Source organism: Coptis chinensis, chromosome 3, assembly GCF_015680905.1.
Source record: "Coptis chinensis isolate HL-2020 chromosome 3, ASM1568090v1, whole genome shotgun sequence".
NCBI lineage: Eukaryota > Viridiplantae > Streptophyta > Magnoliopsida > Ranunculales > Ranunculaceae > Coptis > Coptis chinensis.
Genome location: NC_141458.1, coordinates 56,593,025 through 56,612,569, shown reverse-complemented (window position 1 = coordinate 56,612,569; position 19,545 = coordinate 56,593,025). Strand labels below are relative to the sequence as shown.

The window sequence follows — 19,545 nt, the reverse complement described above, 5'->3', positions numbered from 1 at the left end:
TTAGTTTTATAATAAATTATTAGTTTTTTATTTGAATTTAGTTTATTGATTCAATCCTTATTTAGTTTTAGTTGTCTTAAATTCATAATTAGGTTGTCTTAATTTGATAATTAGTTAATCATCATCTTAGTTCTAGATTACGTTTAAATCTTGTTTTAATTCATTTGGAATCATTATTATTATTGTTCAATTAGATTTATGAGTTTAATAATTTATTCAATAATGGGTTGTTCTATGTGTTCTTGTGTTAGAAATGATAATAATGATTCAAGGCTAAAACCTCCATTAAAGAGGTTTGAAGAGGCCTTGATGAAAACTTGATTATTGTTAGCGTAGAATAGTTCGTAATATTCTATTCCATTTTAGAATGTAATTAGTTCACCATGAGAATGGGTTTGATTGCTTCATATGCTAGTTGTTAGTTGGTAGAGATTACCATGAACAATTAGAGATTAGAAACATCCAATTGTTATGCGGAAGCATTACAATTCGGATTACGACAATTTCTCGCTAGTTGATTAAGTCGAGTTAAGGTGGAATCAAATCCCCCTAACTCATTATCATATAGTCAATTTAGTATTTTCGTATTTTGAATTATCGCATCTTGATTAGTATAATTTCCATCATTACTCTCACAGACTTTGATAGAATTGATAATCTTAGTTAACGTAAATTCTAAAGAACTAGGAGTGGAATGAATTTTCTATTCCAACTATATTGCAATAGCATCGAGAGTAGAAAACTTTGATAATTAAGCGCGAAATTAGTTTTAGTTTTACTTATGTTTGAGTTTCATCGCTTATTCGTAGGTAAAACTAGCATTTTACATTTTATCAGTTCCCGACCTTCTCTTATTAGCCCTCCCTTCGGCTTTCTTCTTGTGTGACCGATACACACCCAAGCACTCACATGCCAAATTCAATCTTGCTACTCGGTTTCCCTTAGCGTACTCCGACTTTTCAATTACCACAACCACATTAACTTGTTTTATCCTCTAGCGGTTGCCCAACCAATTGCCTCGCTATGTGTATAAAAAACCTAAACACATAAAAAACAACAACTATTATTAATACACTAATAAAATTACATTTAGAAAAAAAAAAAAAAAAATCAATGCCTACTCCATCATACCTCTTCCGTAGTAAAAATTTATGTTGTATCACTTAGAATCGGTTGACAATCCACGTCATTCGAGTTTGCAGAGGATTGGTTCTCGGATAGTAGCAAATGATACTACATATAGAATAAAACAAGAGTATAAAACAATTTGTGTAATGAGGGAATTCAAAGTCACAAAAAAAAATGAACTTCTCACTAAATTTAGTCCAAACGACCAAGCCACATCGACCAATAGGGTTCCTAAACGACCCATTCATGTAGTTCCATAGAGAGTCCAAACGACCCAGCCATGTAGTTCCATAGAGGGACCAAACGACCCAGTCATGTAGTTCCACAGAGGGACCAAACGACCCAGTCATTTAGTTCCACAGAGTCAACAAACAACACCTCGGGCACGGGTTTTAAATGTTATTGATTTATTCATTCAAGTGTTTTGCATTCATTCATTCAATCAATCAATCAAGTGTTTTGCATTTATTCTAATCAATGCTCTTTTATAGACTCATTCATTCATTAATTCAATCAATCAAGTGTTTTGTATTCATTCTAATCAAGTGTTACCGCATTATTTAGGTTTACTTGTCTTTGTCGTCGACGATTTCTCGGCATCTCATTTGCTCGACTAGTCGCATTTTCTATTTCTTCAACTTCTTCACCTTCACCTTCAACATTTTGTGCCACTTCTTCACTTTCAATGAAAATCTATTTTTTTTAGACATCCAAAAGATAAAATCTTGCAAAAATTTCAACTTGGTTAAATTACATATAAACATATATTAAATTAGCAAAATAAAACCACCACCAATTTAATTTCTCTTCAAGAAAAGGTAACAAATTCGACGAATGATGAGAATGGGGATAGAGAACGGACCTTGGAAAAGAAATAAATAGTCAAATCACTAAAATTGTTATCAATTACAAGAAAAAGAATAAATGCCAAGCAAGAGAAATTGTATATTAAAGCTTCTACAGAAGTGATGGTCTTTAGGTGGGAATTGTGGTCAGGTTTAGAACTGGCTAGTATAGAAACTAACATTTTAATGAGGTAGACTATCCAACACTTAATAACCAAAAACAGTATGGCCTGGTGAGAACTTGAGCCACTTGATATATAAACAAACCCCAAGAATGAACGAACAAATAGGTCACTAAAATAGAGCATGGAAGTAGACAAAAACTGGTCATATCTTTGTACACTTTAAAGTGGCTAAATGCAATTTGTGGCATCCTTTATGCTTGCATAAATGATCCTTATAATAGCAATAGTGACAACAGGAAATGAAAAACAAGCATATAACTAACTACATGAGAGCATATAGAAAAAGAAGAAAAAGAATATATAAACTGCCAAATATTTTAATCCCCGGTGAGAGATATACCAGCAGAAATATTCCCATTTGACTTCAAACTAGACAAACTAACAAAGGGGGTCAAGGGTGCCTAAAATGCTAAATGCACCTGTGGGAGCAAGTTTTGTAGCAACAAGATTCCAATTGGCCTTGGTCTTACGTACCTTTCGGAAAAAAAACACGATAGAACAATAAGAGTTGCACTCCCCCTAGATAGGTTCACAAGTAACTAGTAAAAAAAAACCTTAGGTCACATTATAAATCACAAGGGTCATCTACCAAAAAAATAAAAAATCACAAGGATGTAACACACGCATGATTCTTTTTTTTTCTTTGTTACTTTACCATATATCTAACCTTAGTTCACTTCATTAACAACAACCAAATGAATTAGTTTGCTTCTACATTTATATAATTGGCTTGACTAGAGGAGAAAATGCTGTGTTCAGGAGAAAATTTCTGTAGAAGTAAGACAAGTACTACGAAAATTGGACATTTCTGTAGAAGTAAGAGAAGTACTACATAAATACGCGTGCTATTCAATATAGCCAAAGGAACTTAAGAATCAATTTCTAACTAACTATGATGACTTGGGGAAAATTGGGGGAAAGTTGGCAAACAAGATTCTTTGCAACTATAAATATCTCATAATTTCATATTGGATTTTTGAATGGCAAATTCTAATGGATTCAATGTTCAAAGAAATGTATAGTACCACATAATTAAAGGAAGAAAAGTGAGTCATCGTAACATACCACATAATCCGAGTAAATGCTTTTGAGAATCTTCACTATCAAAACCAAGGGCAGAATCACCAATATTGGCATATCGATCCCCTCTGCATGTACAACACATCAGGGAATTTTTTAAGATAAAAACCTAGAATATGCTAAATTGAACCAACTAATATTCCCTTTTTAGTAAAAGAAACTAATGTTATTAAACCTAAAGAGAGAAAGGGGGGGGGGGGGGGTGCTAAGGTAGGATTGCATAAGCCCATTACTAACCAAATCAATTCAAAGGCCTGCAACAACCGTGGGCACAAAAATTATCACTACTTTCTTTTATTTACATCATGTTAACTTAACGAACACTCCAGAGTGAGCTTTCAAGAACAATGCACAACCAATAATCTGTATTGATTAAAGAAGATAAGTATTAGGGAAAACACAATCACTACACCATAATAGCTTATTTGTAACGAATATACATCCGTTACAAAAGATATTAGTAACGGTTATCTTGCGTTGACACAAAAGCATGATAAATATTAGTAACGGATATTAGTAACGGTTATAAAATGTTAAAAAATTTACTAACGGTTATCAAATGTTGCTAAAATTAATTTCAGCAACACATACCCAACCGTTAGTAAATTTATTAGTAACGGTTATTGATTTAGTTCTTAATTCATTTCCAACAAATAAAAGTGTTAGCAATTTTCCATTTCTAATGGATATATAACCGTTACTTATGCTTCAATTAGTAATGGATACGTAACCGTTGCTAAATTTGGAAGCATATGAAAAAAAAAATTAAATATTATGGTCCCAATTGTTCCTGGGCCACCTGCTTCTAGCATACATCCCACATATTATACACAACCTGTCCATCCCACTAAAAACTTAAACATATACTTGGGTACAATAACGAGAAAGAAAGCACTTAAACCAAAATACTCCATAATTCATTCATAAGTCGTAAGTCTTAACTTTGATTACATTTTATTCAACAATAAGATAATAACCAAAAATATAATAACAATCAATAAACTCATTAAGTCTTTTGTAAACAAAATACATTAATAGAATTAGTCCTAATAGCTCTAAAATGAAACCCTTTGATCTCTCACATTGTCCTTCCGTGGCCTCTAGCAATCATAAAAGTCATCGACACCTGCAACCAAACCAATGACACCAAAAAGAAATTAAGAAAATAGAGAGGTTCGATACATAGTAGTAAGTGAAATTTGTTTAAGTTAGATTCATAAAAACAAGACATTAAAAAACTATAAAAATATGTGTATTAGGTAAAAAGGGTTTAAGCTAGAAACAACTCGATGAAATCTAAATATACAACTATGAAATTTGTTTGAGTACAAAAATATTAGGGCAATCAAGCTATGCTAGGGAATAATTAGTCTTAAAAAAATTAATATTCACTCCTAGCATTAATTACATACCAACCCATAAAGATCAACACCTTATCTTCAATTGTATGCAAGTGGTAAGAGTTCTCCCTTTCTAAAGTGAATATCTAAATCTTTTTGGAAAAGAGTTTTACTATAATATGGCGATACCACACCACTAAACATACCAATTAACGTTCAATTCATTCGCGTAGCTGCCTTGAACAATCCATACACATACTCAACACTTTAAACTAGTGAGAAACAAACACTTATGACAATTAACTTAAGGAGGAAATTAACTTATTACTCTTTTTAAATATAAACACTATTTAAAGTATCAAAGTGAAATTAACTACTTACCCAGGGGTGTATCTTCGGTTGAAGTGTGAAGTTGGTAAGAAAAATCATTGAACAAGCAACTAGTGAGGGTAGGAACCTTAGGCAACCATAGTCTAATAAACTTAGCTCTGCAAGGTAACAACCTAGGAACTCTAATTGTGGACTGGGGGACTGCAAAAACCACATAACTCACTTATTAATTCAAACGTCCACAAGGACTACAAGGGAGCATAACAAGTATATATTCAAAAGTGTGACTGATGATAACTGTAAAATGAATAGTTTACTTACGGAATGAACGATGAATTCAATCCGTAAGTAAACTAAAACTGGACTTAATAGTCTCAATTATCAAAGCTTCTACTCTCGATGCGAATTGCACTAAGTGGAGTAGGAAGTTCGTTCCACTCCTAGTTCCCTAGCATGGATTGTTTTCTAAGTCCAAGAAATCAGTCGTAAGTCAATGAGAGCTTTACGAAGGGAATTATACTACGATGCAATATGAAATTGATTATTTGAATTTAAACTACTTAATGCTATGGAAATATGATTGTTTGAATCTAGATAAAGAAATTATAGGGAATTGAATCCACCTCGACTCCAACTTAATAACATAGCGTAGAATGTTGTATCTCAATTCTCACGTTCTTCTTGCGAGAATTTCGAAGTTCTAATCCCTAGTGTTCATGGCATTCCTACCGGATACTAACTAGCATGTGAGGTCGTCCACCCATTCTCATGGCTAAACACGACCTTCTAGAGTGGAATAGATTCTACAACCAATTCTATACTAAACAACTAAGTCTTCATCAACGCTTCATCAACCCCTCTAATGGAGGTTTTAGCCTTGAGTCATCAAAACATCATTTCCCATATTATTATAACTAAACATACTATCAAGATTCGAAATTTACTTAATTTAAACAATAATGAAATCTAATTTAATGACTAAAATGAAATAAGGACAGGAATTGAAATTAGATCTAGAATTGGAAATGACAAAATCGAAATTGATAAAGAATACTACTTTATTTATCTAATCAAATTGAAGAGCAAGATTCAAAGGTTTAATCTAATACAATAATTTAAATGGAACTAAAATTAATTAAAACAATTAAATCTAGATCTAGAAGCTATTCTAATGGCTACTTTATATATAAGCTATCTACCCTAATTCTCTACTAAATAATCTACCATTAACAATGAGCTTCCTAACCTAACTGCCATTAACAATGAGTCAAGCTTTTGTTTTTATACATCCAGATCCAAAAATCGTGCATGGGCTTGGAGCCATGTTTTGGGCCAGAGAATCAGGCCCAAAACCCAATTCTTTCAGTCCAAAAAGGCCTCTTCAGCTAGATTCGGCTTCAACAGACTTTTCGTCCACTTCTGCTCCTCTGATTGGGTCAAGGCTTGGACCATTGCAAAGCTCTTTCCGAGCCGGTCGTTTTGACATAAGGTAGGCCCAATTCCGAGATCTGAGTCCAAAGATATGGCATTCGAAGTTCTCACTGACTTTTGCTCCTTTATCTCGCTAAAGTGGCACATTTTCGCACATAATGGACTTTGAAGCCCGAAATGCATAAAAACACGTAATCAGTATTAACTCTTACTTATTATTCACATAATTGGTCTAACAAGATGATTATTAGGGGGTTAAAACTACAGTTTTGGGCTCTTATCAAACCACCCCAAAAAGATTTTGCTTGTCCTCAAGCAAAGATGAGAAATTAGAATAAGTGACCAAAAATGGAGTTCTAACTACTCTCATTTATTTGAGTGCGATTGCATTGACCATATGCAACAAGGCCTTAAACCACTAGGAATTCCCTAGTGGACGAAGTTATAGCCTCGTGAGAGTTTTCCATGAAGGTACTCACAAACTTCATCTATACTACAACGACCGAGAAAATAAAACTATTGTTTCCTTATTCATGCTCAACTATCTATACATCTCTCTAGCAATTGAATAAGAATAACCAAGTCGAAACCTAATTTAATATATGCATAATAATCTATCATCTACAATAAACATATACACAATGAGTAGTACTATAAAATGTTTAGCAGGTTTGTTTCTGAGAACTCGGAATAGCGTCCTTAAGTAGGTTCTCACAATAATAGTCAAGAAACAACACTCTGATTTTTCCACTCAAGTTTAAGCTACTCCCGATTAATACAGTGGGCACACTTTACCTTACAATCTCAATGACACACAGGAAGCCGGAGTCGATCAAACACATCTACCACTTACTATCACACTAACCTATTCCTAATTGAGCTAGAGGTCTTTATTAGGTGTTACGGGGATTAGGAGATGGTTTAAGAAGGAAGGAAATGGATATTCAAAAGGACAAGTCTGAGATAATAGAGTCTTCATATTATGTAACTAGAGAAAACCTTGTTATTTACTTTTTGCTTCTACACTTTGTTTCCATCCTTAGCCATATTTTTTTTTTTTTTTTCTTTGGCTTTTGACTCCCTTTTATTCTATTTTTGGAGTTTTTATTTTATTTCTATTTTTATTTTTCTTTTCTTTGGATGGAAACTTATTTTCTTTATTTTCTCAAGCACTAACTAATTTTTGTTTACACAGGTTTTTCTCTTCTTCTTTCTTCATCATTCTATTCTCAGACTTATTCTAAATTGGGTAGGTTGATTTATTTATTTATTTTTTATTTTGTTTTGTTTTTGTAACAGGGTAAAGGAATTGTGGTTTATGGAAGGGCTAATGAAAGGCTCAGTGGGGCGACTAGCGGAAAAAAATTCATAGGTTTGAATTTCTGGCTATATCGATCCAAAGAGGGCCTAAATTCTCGCTTAGGATATGGTTTAGTGATCAAGCAAGTGGACGTGTGAATTCTCTATCCGGATTTTACTTCTCCCTTGTGTCATTTCTCAAATGTTTCACTCATATAAGACTTTAGGCTATATTCTCAAAGGATTTGTAGAATAAGTACTCTAGCCTAGATTTCAGAAACTTACTTCTAACAATCATAGATACTCATGTAATATATTTATAGATAGATGTAAGGATTATTACCTATATATTAACCTAAGTTTCTAACAATTATTCCGACGAAAATGTTTCTAATTGAGACTTCTAGATTGTTAAGAGCATGGAGAAAGAAACAATACCAATATTCCTAAGTGTATAGCATAACTTATTTATTTATATTTTTGAATTTTTGAAATTTTAACTAGAAAACAAATGCATATTATACATATTTATATCCTAGCAGATGTCTTAATTACACGTGTTTCTATGCCCCCAAACAAGAAGCATGCTTTGTCCTCAAAGCATTTAAATAAAGAGGGTAGGAAAAAATACCATTGAAGCGTGAAATTCGTAAACATCCGCAAAACAAGGTTAGAACGTACTAATATAGGAAATAAAACTGACGCAACTCTATAAGAGTTCCACCCATTATGGGGTTAACAGAATTAAATTGCTTGGGACATAAGCAGACACTAACAGAAACTAAAACTTACCTCCACTCCATTTGTTATTCATTCATCTTCGTCATCCCCCACTTCTATAAAGAAGTGAGGCTCCTTCGGCGTCCGCCATGCTATGATAATTTGCCGGGCTTCACGCCATTTATCATCTATGGTTGCTAACCTATTAAGTGCCACTTGGTCCGATGGGGTGTAGGGTGCAACCTGGTGAGGTTGTATCCGCCACCCTTGCCAAGTCATTGCACGGAAAAATCGAATAAGACTATTGGTGGGTCGACGTGTCTACCCTAATCCAATCCGTGAAACGGTACTAAAACAGGAAAGAAACATTGCATAATACGTGAAATTAGAACGGGCATAAGAAGGTACTTATGCCTCATGGTATAGGCTCGTGCTAAACTAGACATCAAAGTTACGGGAAGGTCATAGAACCGGCCCCGTGGCTAAAGCAAGGAAAACGCCGCAAGTGGCGCCATTCACGTAAGAAAAACGCCATTCCCCTAAAATGTTTAGCATAATCCAAAACATAATAGTTCCTATGTTCATGGACGGGCTACCAAGGGCAACGTTATAGTCCCCTTTGGTCCTCAATACGAAAATGCCCGCCCCATAAGCCTCGTGCAAAGACTCATAAGTGTAGACATGCATATTATCGACCCAATAGCACCATGGGTCTTGTATCTCGGCGGGCATAGCAAGTCCAAGAACAAATGCTAGCAAGAACACGGTAATTTCCATTGGTTCATCGTCAATGTTGATGGAGAATACTTATTCTCCATCCGGTCTCTCAAAGAAAATGCGGTTATTATAAAAATAAGATGCAAGTCTTTGGAGAATAAAGTTCAGCCGGTCTTACCATAAGAGGTTCCTACCAACGATGTGATCACCTCATGAAACCAAGCACCGTAAGTAGTGCTTTGGAACAAATCTTCGAAAAGACTGTTCGGTATTATTATAGGAGATGTCATCTCAAAAACTACGCCTCTGGAATAGCTGCAAAACAACCGGGCACAACTCGCGGAAAACTGGAATTTTTTCTGGTCCACGGAAGGCATTGAAGTCGCTTTTGACTTGAAGCGCTGGGGTATTTCGAGCAAAATTTTCGCCGAAGTGTAAGCGAAAGGCTTCCTTCCCCAAGCTGGCCCGAAGTTCGCCACCCGAATTTTTTAAAATGGAGACTAAACGTGGGAATCGCGGGTGTGAAGGGGTGAGTGATGGAGTTTAGGTGTAGTGTGAGTTGTGAGGATAGATTGTAATGGATCGGAAAGTTCCCAAAACTAATTACGGCAGTTTCCGGAAATCCTAAAATTTCCAAACCCGAAAACGGAAACAACTCATTTTCTTGATTCTAATTCAAACCCAGTATCTTTTAGGTTGATTTTATGATTGAATGTACCTATTTAATCTAGATTTCATCCTACAATGATTCTCAATCCTAGATATGCCTAAACGGCCATCATTTCACCTTACTCCCAATAATAAATTCTAACACTAGGGTTATATATAAAAATAAAGCTTGAATTGATAAAACCACCCCCAAACAAGTTGGGAAGGTGGGATCAATATGAAACAACCACACATACTGAAAATAACCCCTTATATTAAAATTTCATTCGGAGTACCTTTCACTACAAAATTCAAAATACGAAAATAAAAATTACATTACAATAAAAACAACAAAAATAAATAAAACAACAACCACTATCAAACCTCAGACTCTCTAAACACCTCGCCACTGGTGGCGGAGGGCACACTCTCTAGTGGTGGCTCCCTGGGCTCGAGGTCCAAAGAGAGTCGCCCTTTCGTCCGACGACGCCATGCCTCGTGAGTTGTGTCCTCGAAGGCAGAGTCCGATGAGGTGGGAAGTGTGCAAGCATATCCACTCTAAACCGGCGGGCTTCCATCTCGACCCTCGCTTTGTTCCCATCTCTCATCCTCTCTCGGGTGCGGATCTCGGGTTGTGATGAATAGTCGCTGTCGAGTCCGGAGGTCCGCACAGATAGTGTTTAGTGAACGATGCCCCTATGAAGCATAGCCATGCGCTCGCATCGTAATTCAACACCACCTCGGAAGGCATCCGATCAAAGCAAGTCACGCCCCTCCTCATCCTCCTCCGAATCATCCTCATCCTCCTCCTCTATCTCATCCCGTTTCCCTATCCGCGGGCAATATCCAGCGTTGTTGGACACACTCCTTATAGATACGCGGGTTACGGTGCGGGGTAATGTAAATCCTATCGACGGAGTCGCTTTCATCTTCAAAGATGATCTTGGTAATTAACACGGGGAAGAGGTGCCAAAGACTTTCCGACCCCCTAATCATGCTCAGCAAAAACTCCAAGATACAGAAATCATACTTTTGCTCCCCGAGTACCCAAAAGATGTGGAGGCGAGGCGCGACCGATGTCATCGACCTTGTCCTTCCCTAGGACATTCCGACCAATCCAATCCACCGAGCAGTACCGGTTGGTCCCGAGGGATGCTGGCGCATACACAATGGGAGTTTGTATTGTAGCTCCCATTGATAACGATCCGCGCCATCAAAGGCTCTACCCGTCAAACTGGGGCTCTGTAAAGTGGCATTCAGATGGATTCTAGGCGGAATGCCTAGAATCTCGACCAACGATCGAGAGTCAACTCCTTCCTCTTCTTCCTTACCAACACAAAATCCTACTCCCCTCCAACTCCCCGGTGTTGTAGAACCGTCGGACCAAGTCTTCGTGGTAGAAGGCTTCGGTCGAGTACCACAAACTACTCCAGTCTCTACTAGCCATTTTGTCACAGTAAAACGGCGCGAAGTGGTCGGCAGTGAAAACTTGCTCCGGTATAATTCAGCGTTGTTGAGCCATCTAGTGTTTGGAATGGAGTGGGGGTTTAAATATGATGTGGTGGTGGTGGTTTAACTTGACCGACTGAAAGAAACAGTGGTGGTGGTGGAGTGGTGGAAGCGGCAAAGACCAAAATTTGTAAATTTCGGTGGTTTTAGTGATTTAAATCGGTGGGGTTGTGGTGGTTTGGTTTTAGAAGATTTGGGGTTAGGATTTGATTTTGGGCGTGGGTTTATTGTATTTTCTTTTTAATTTTTATTTTGTTTAGGTTTGGAGCTTTGTTAATGGCGGAATGGAGGAAAAACGATGAACTGTTCGTGGAGGTAAGGGCGCGGGTTGGGCCCAAGCCCAAAATCGAAAGTTTTGATTTTTTTCGATTTTTTTTCGCGAACTTCAAATCAAAATTGCCGCTTCGTTACCGGTTCGATTTTTGCGAATGAGATATGGAAATGATCAGGAGAGAATTTCCTATCCAATGATCTATAAAACACTCTATTCCGACTTCAGATGACATACGAGATAGTGGAAAACGCCTCGAAGTGTGTGCATGACGTAAGTTATGCGAACGAATGAACTCTAAATTAATAGATTATGTCAATCCGAATCGTAATACAATAAAACGGCCTAAGCAACTCTAATGGAACATAAAACATTTTAGTACGGAAACACGAACACCCCACCCCCAAACAAATTTTTTACAACGAAGCTTAGAAAATTTGTTTTTAGCAGTGGGTCTTTTAAAGTCAGATTCCCGAGACTTCCTAGATTACTATGTTTATTTTTATTATTTATTTATTTATTTATTTATTATTTTTATTTATTTATTTATTATTTATTTATTATTTTTTATTTATTAGAATAGAACACAATAAGCAATAAAGACATAATTCACACCATAGAGAAACATAACTCAAAAATCCGAGAAAAACATGCAAGAGTGGAAAACGTGAACTATGTGAACCGTGGACTTAGGATCCGATACTTACAGCCACACACTCCATAGGGAGGGCCCGGTTACCTTAATGGTGCACTCACCATTATATTAAAGTGAAAGGAAGTGCACCAAACACAGAAATTGAGTCGTTTATAGTCAGATACTCGAGACTTTATCTAAAATATATGTATGAACATGCAGTTGATCATATATCAACAACCGAAATAGTTGTGGATCATTCCATAAATAAATATCACAGAAAACATATCCAAACACAATCAAGCACCAAGATTTCCTACGACGCCTTGCCTAGTGGAATGAAAACGAAGTCGGATAACCCTATTGTGTAACCTATCATGCACCTTTTTTAATTTTTGAATGAGTGGGTGTTTTAGTAAATAAGTGTGGAAAAGTGAATGGTTGTGGAGAATATGGTGGATATGGATAAGTTGTAGAAAGACAGCCTGTACACAATGAGGATGTGGTTTTAGCACCGAACTCATTCATTGTGTGTGTAGGGACTGTCTCAATTCTGAAAATAAAGGTGTCAAATAGTTTGTCCTTCCAAGTATCACGTTTTGCTAGGAGGATTTAAAAATTATGAAGCAGGGGGAGAAACAAAAGAATCGAGTGCAAACTCGAGATTCCTTTGAAAGGGTGGAAGGAGGGGAATCGAGGTGGATGTTGTGCAAGGTAGATCTTGATAGGGTGAATCGTCACCTACTCGAAGAAACTCATCGAATTCCTCATCTAGATTGGTCATATCCACATTACTATGGTAGTCCTCACGTCTTTGAGAAAGTCATCTATCCCGCCCTCATCAATAATATGTGTATCGACTAGTGTAGGGATGAAAATGTTGAGTCCGGCTTTCCAAAGGAAAGAATTTTGGGCATATGACTATCGGGGAGCGTGTTGTTAAAATAATCTCGTTTTAAGCTCTCGATCATGCTTACCTCTCCATCCATATTTAATCGTAATCGTAACTGTGTCCTTGTTTTAAAACATTGACTTCAACGGCAAGATGGCCAAAAGACATGGACATTGAACCATCACGGCAATTAATGAGCGCATTGGCGGTTGCCGGAAAGGGACGCCCTAAAATGATCGGACAGAGTCGTTAGCGACTTCCTCGTATCGAGGACTACAAAATCAGCCGGATAGTAGAAATCCTCGAACTTTTACCAAACATTTTCGACTACACCCTTAGGATACTTAATAGACCGATCAGCTAATTGCAACGCGTCATTTTAGTGGGTTGCATCTTGTCTAGACCTATTTGTCTATACAAATAAAATGGGAGTAAGTTAACACTAGCCCCCGTGTCTAATAACGCGTCGTCCGATAGGAATCTCCTAAGGTGCATTATGCGAAGAGGATCGACTGGGGTCCTTGTACTTAACAATTCCATTATTTTTCAGATAAGGTTGGGAATTGTTCGTTAAAAGCGTCTTTTGGTATATTTGTCTTACGCCTAGTAGTACACAATTCCTTAAGAAACTTAGCATGATGTGGTAGCTTTTTAATAGCTTTGAGGAAGGGAAGGTTTATAGTTAGATTCTTAAAAACGTCCCTAATCTCCTCAGAATTTGTATCCCTAGTTAACATGGCTAATTTTTGTGGAAACGGTGGTTTCGTCTATATTTAGCAATGGTATCACCGGATGTTTAACCGTGGCTTTCGTTTCTTAGGTTGTGTTGTAACGGGTACCTCTACGGTGGTAGGCTCTTTCAGTTTCTATTTCGGGTATCTAGTAAAATAGTAGGTGTAGGGTTCTCTTGGTGGGGTAACTATAGGCATAGTTACCTTGTTATCAACCACTCTACGAGCGGAGAGTGGTGATGGCATTTATCTCACCTACATTTTCATATTCATTACTAGTATTATCGGTTACCTCAAAGGCCGTGTTTGTTGTTTTAGGATTAGGTATCATGCGTGACTCGGCAACACACCTTTGGTTTGGGCTTTATCTTGAGCCAACTGTTGGGTTAAATTATTAACGGATTGTAGAAGCCTGTTGGTTAGATTGAGCCATGGTTTGGAAAAGTTTTTGGCTCACTTGTATGAAGGTGTCAAGGCGATCCGGTTGTGTGGGTGTAGTAGTCACGGGTGGTGTGGATCGAACTATTTCACGGAATTATTTATGGGTGGATTTTGTTAATTATTATTGACCGAACGATACCTCTATTAGCATTATAATTATTATAATTACCTTGACCTTGTGCTTGACCTTGTCGAGGTTGCACTTGGTTGTTATAATTATTAAAATTACCCGACTCGCCCTTGTCGTAGTGGAGCTTGGTTAAAGCTGTTCGTTGGCCTAACATATTGATTATTGTACCCTTGAGGTGTGACGTGTTGGTTATTTCTCCAACCGGAGTTGGGATTTTGTCTCCAAGGGGCGTTAGGTTCACTATTAATGGAACAAGCCTGTTCATAGGCTATAGGACAGTGGGAGTCGGGATGCTCAGGACTCCAACAGAAACTACATGGGTTTGAATTTACATTCATGACGGGGATTGGCTTTTGTTGTACAGAAATGGCCTCTACCTTTTTAGTGAGTGATTCGATTAGAGTTTTAAGCTCGGAATCATGTTTAATTTCAAACATACCGGCGGCCTTAACTGTTGAAGAAGAACTAGCGGAGCGGGAGTAATCGTCACTACCCCCCCAATTATTATTTCGCTTAGTTTGGTCCTCTAAAAATTTATAAGCCTCCGAGGCTCCTTTGCTTAAGAAACTACCCCATTCATTATGTCAAGGACTTCTTTATGGTGGTGTAGAAGTCCTTTGAAAAAGGCACTAACTAACGTGTCTTTTCGCTAAGTTATAGTGTGGACACTCTATAAGCGTCGTCGGTGAAACGATTCCAAGCCTCACGAAAATGATTCATGAGGATTTTTGTCGAAAAGAAATGAATCTTGGAAAGCATCTCATCCGTCTTTTAGGGGTGGGTAAAAATGTTCCATAAAAACAGCTGAACAAGTTTAGCCCACGAGTCCACAGAATTAGCGCTTTGGGCGGTTAACCAAAGACGCCTTTTATCGGCTAAGGTGAAAGGGAATACCCTTAATTTAATTTGTTCCGCACCAACCGTAGGATGGTGGAATGTTGTTAGGACTTGTTCAATCCTACGCGACGTAGCCGATAAGGTTTTTCATGGTCTAAACCATGAAAACGGGTAACAAATTAAAAATATTTGGAGGGATTTCAAATCCCCCACTGGTCCGCTAGAACGATGCAAGATTTGGGGCTATCGCCAAGGCTTTGTAGAAGTCCGAGAGAGGAGTCTCTCTTTCTTCCCCATTATATCGGTGGTGTGTGTGAAATAGTAGCTAGAGGTGTAGTGTGTGGTATACTAGATAGACTTGTTTGTTCTGTTGTTGTTGTATTTACGTTAGGTGTTTTGTTCGACCGGACCTTAATCTCATGCAAGACTAAGTCGAGCTTAACTAAACATGCAACACTCCAAACAATTCGATATACTAGTATAAACCTCTAACAGGAGATGCGAGGTGTGGAAGAAAGGAATACCTGACAAGGCCCTTCCTTGCTTTTATGAATAGCGTCTTGTTTACTTTTGTTCGTATAAAGCGATTGAAAAATATGAAAGATCAAAGTTTGAATCAAACCGTTGAAATCCGAAAAATTTAACACGAGCTGCGCCAGGCACAGATAGGCGCGGTCGCTCCGAAAGTAATTTTCAAATTACAAGTGTTTTAGCGCTGGTCGCGCTCCACATGGGGCGGGGTTTCGGTGTAAATTCAATTACAGTGTTTTTAGCGCTGGTCGCTCCCACATGGGGCGGTCAGCTGTAAATTCAATTCGATGTTTGAGCTGGTCGCGCTTGGTATGTATAGCTGGGCGCTTCGGTTTTTTTACCGAATTTTTCAACTTTGAAATGGACAACCACAGTATGAATCAAACAAGGGTGGGTGGGTGAAATGGGACTTAAAAATGATTACTTCTACAAGGAAAACCCTGCTAAAGTGCAACTAAGATGGCAGCGGCGCCATTTGATAACCGTAAAATGAATAGTGTACCTACGAAATGAACGATGAATTCAATCCGTAAGTAAACTAAAACTGGACTTAATAGTCTCAATTATCAAAGCTTCTACTCTCGATGCGAATTGCACTAAGTGGAGTAGGAAGTTCGTTCCACTCCTAGTTTCCTAGCATGGATTGTTTTCTAAGTCCAAGAAATCAGTCGTAAGTCAATGAGAGCTTTACGAAGGGAATCATACTACGATGCAATATGAAATTGATTATTTGAATTTAAACTACGAATGCTATGGAAATATGATTGTTTGAATCTAGATAAAGAAATTAGAAGGGAATTGAATCCACCTCGACTCCAACTTAATAACCTAGCGTAGAATGTTGTATCTCAATTCTCACGCTTCTATCTGCGAGAATTCGAAGTTCTAATCCCTAGTGTTCATGGCATTCCTACCGGATACTAACTAGCATGTGAGGTCGTCCACCCATTCTCATGGCGAAACACGACCTTCTAGAGTGGAATAGATTCTACAACCAATTCTATACTAAACAACTAAGTCTTCATCAAGGCTTCATCAACCCTCTAATGGAGGTTTTAGCCTTGAGTCATCAAAACATCATTTCCCATATTATTATAACTAAACATACTATCAAGATTGAAATTTACTTAATTTAAACAATAATGAAATCTAATTTAATGACTAAAATGAAATAAGGACGTGAATTGAAATTAGATCTAGAATTGGAAATGACAAAATCGAAATTGATAAAGAATACTACTTTATTTATCTAATCAAATTGAAGAGCAAGATTCAAAGGTTTAATCTAATACAATAATTTAAATGGAACTAAACTTAATTAAAACAATTAAATCTAGATCTAGAAGCTATTCTAATGGCTACTTTCTATATAAGCTATCTACCCTAATTCTCTACTAAATAATCTACCATTAACAATGAGCTTCCTAACCTAAGCGCCATTAACAATGAGTCAAGCTTTTGTTTTTATACATCCAGATCCAAAATCGTGCATGGGCTTGGAGCCATGTTTTGGGCCGCAGAATCGTGCCCAAAACCCAATTCTTTCAAATTCAAAAGGCCTTTTCATCTAGATTCGGCTTCAACAGACTTTTCGTCTAGTTTTTCTCCTCTGATTGGGTCAAGGCTTGGACCATTGCAAAGCTCTTTCCCGCGGGTCGTTTTGACATAAGGTAGGCCCAATTCTGAGGTCCGAGTCCAAAGATATGGCATTCGAAGTTTCTGGCGACTTTTTGCTCCTTTATCTCGCTAAAGTGGCACATTTCTCGCACATAATGGACTTTGAAGCCCGAAATGCATAAAACACGTGAATCGATTAACTCTTACTTATTATTCACATAATTGGTCTAACAGTATGATTATTAAGGGGTTAAAACTACAGTTTTGGGCTCTTATCAACTGACTTACTTCACAATCCCCTTGTGCAGTTCTTGTAAACCTTCGCAAGAAAATCTTTATCGAGGAATTTCCCATCTCAAAGTTTAGGAACTTAAGTATGTTTGTTTTCATCTTTACTACCTGTGAACAAAACATAAAGCATTTGCAAATTTAGATGACATTGAAACAAAAATAACAAGCGAGGTTGAGACACATAAGGGAAAAAGGATTTACCTTTTGCTTGGTGTAAGTATTGTTATTTGTTATATTGACAAAATCTTCAACATGATGGGGACTGATCTCTTCATATTTTCCTTATTAAAAATAACGGCAATAAAATTACAATACAATTCAATCAATAGTACAATCTAGAGAATAATAAAAGGAGTGAGTTTATCATTCTTATGAAGCATTACGCATGCAAGAAACACCAAGAAGCTAAACTTTATGCTAGTTAAGAGCATTCGAAGATAGATATCTATCTAGGTAGGAGATGGTAAGATAAAGGATATCAGACACAAGTTTGTGTTTCAACTGTTGTAGAAATGATAAACCATCAAACAAACCATATCGATTTTCATTTCAGTATGCATGACCTGCTGCAAACTTGCATAGTATCCAATAATGCTTCACAATAGCAGCACACACGACTAGCTAGGATAGCATTTATCAATCATATTAGGAAAACATCTATGTCACATCTTAGCATAGCATCTCATATATCATTATTATGAACAAGAGCTGACACATTCTCTAGTCTAAGATTTTACCTTCTGTTTACACGTTGTGAAAAGCATTTGGTGATGATCCATGGCCCGCTCAATCCATTCCAGATTACTAAGGTATAACAGGTTTACATCAAAAACTTAAAGTTGAAAGCTTGCAACCTGCATTAATGAACCACTAAGTATAAAAAAATAGATACACTAAAGTATCTAATGTTCTAACAATCTGCAGGAAACTACACAATCCATAAAACAAAGCAGAGCATTGAATGTTTGAAAACTAAATGTTCAACAAGAATTCAAACATATCATAACAATATATGCAACACATTGAACCAAATAGACATAAAATCGAGAAGGAAGGTTACAAAAAGATGATAACACAATACTTAATGTAGCTATTATACCAACTTCCCATGCACTAAATTCTTAGTCTACTCTCATATGTTAAAACAGCTAATAGGGGAACACTAAGCTTTGCAAGTACTCTAACAACTCTTTTAAAAAAAACTTTCAATTTCACCTGATAATATAACAAGAAAATGTGCTACGTGCACGACATTTGTGTGTACATGTCCGTGCAGGAGAAAAAGGAAAGTCAATCCAAAAAAATGGGAAAACAGTAAATACCAAATATTACTACAGTAAGAAGAGTGACCAAATTACCCCTTTCATGTAAAACATCTGGTAAGTTAGGCTCAAACTCTAATGCCTTGGTCAAATCTTCAATAGCCTGAAAAGAAAGAGAATGTCATCTAAATTAGATAGAATTGAAAGGGTGAAGTACAACATGTTGATACACATAAAACTGGGTTTTAAACACACATAAACCTCCCAATAGCCTTTTTTTTGTTATTTCTATGGTCTTCACTGATTCTAATCAGTGAGCCCCATGGTAATGTTATCTATAAGAAAGTGTATACATATGTGTGTATGTGGAGGGAAAACAGGAATAAGGGTGTGACACTTAAGTTAAACTTACTGTAACATTTTTCACCATAAAGGAACCCACACAAAGACAACAAATAAAGAAAGATCAACTATACAGATTTAGATACCAATAATGACAAACCCCCCATAAGACCATAAGTTCTAAACATAATCAAGAGTGGCCTTTGGCTGCTCTTTCTTCCTTTTGGTTTTGTAATATTTTTCACCTTTTTTCATTTTTGTGTATATGGCCATTGGGTCTGGTCTTTCAATAGTGGCTGTGGCTACTCTTTCGAGTGTTGATGTTATTCTAAAT

The 19,545-nt window shown here is 36.9% G+C and overlaps 1 long non-coding RNA gene across 1 annotated transcript; it reads right to left on the bottom strand.

Moving 5' to 3' along the window:
* Positions 1-4,175: 4,175 nt before the first annotated feature.
* On the bottom strand, positions 4,176-19,030 carry LOC147510108 (uncharacterized). Its single transcript, XR_015216718.1, has 6 exons — positions 18,966-19,030; positions 18,345-18,461; positions 17,809-17,888; positions 17,605-17,715; positions 4,960-5,109; positions 4,176-4,364 (listed from the first exon to the last, which is right to left on the bottom strand). It is a non-coding gene; the product is annotated as an uncharacterized LOC147510108 (long non-coding RNA).
* Positions 19,031-19,545: the final 515 nt, after the last annotated feature.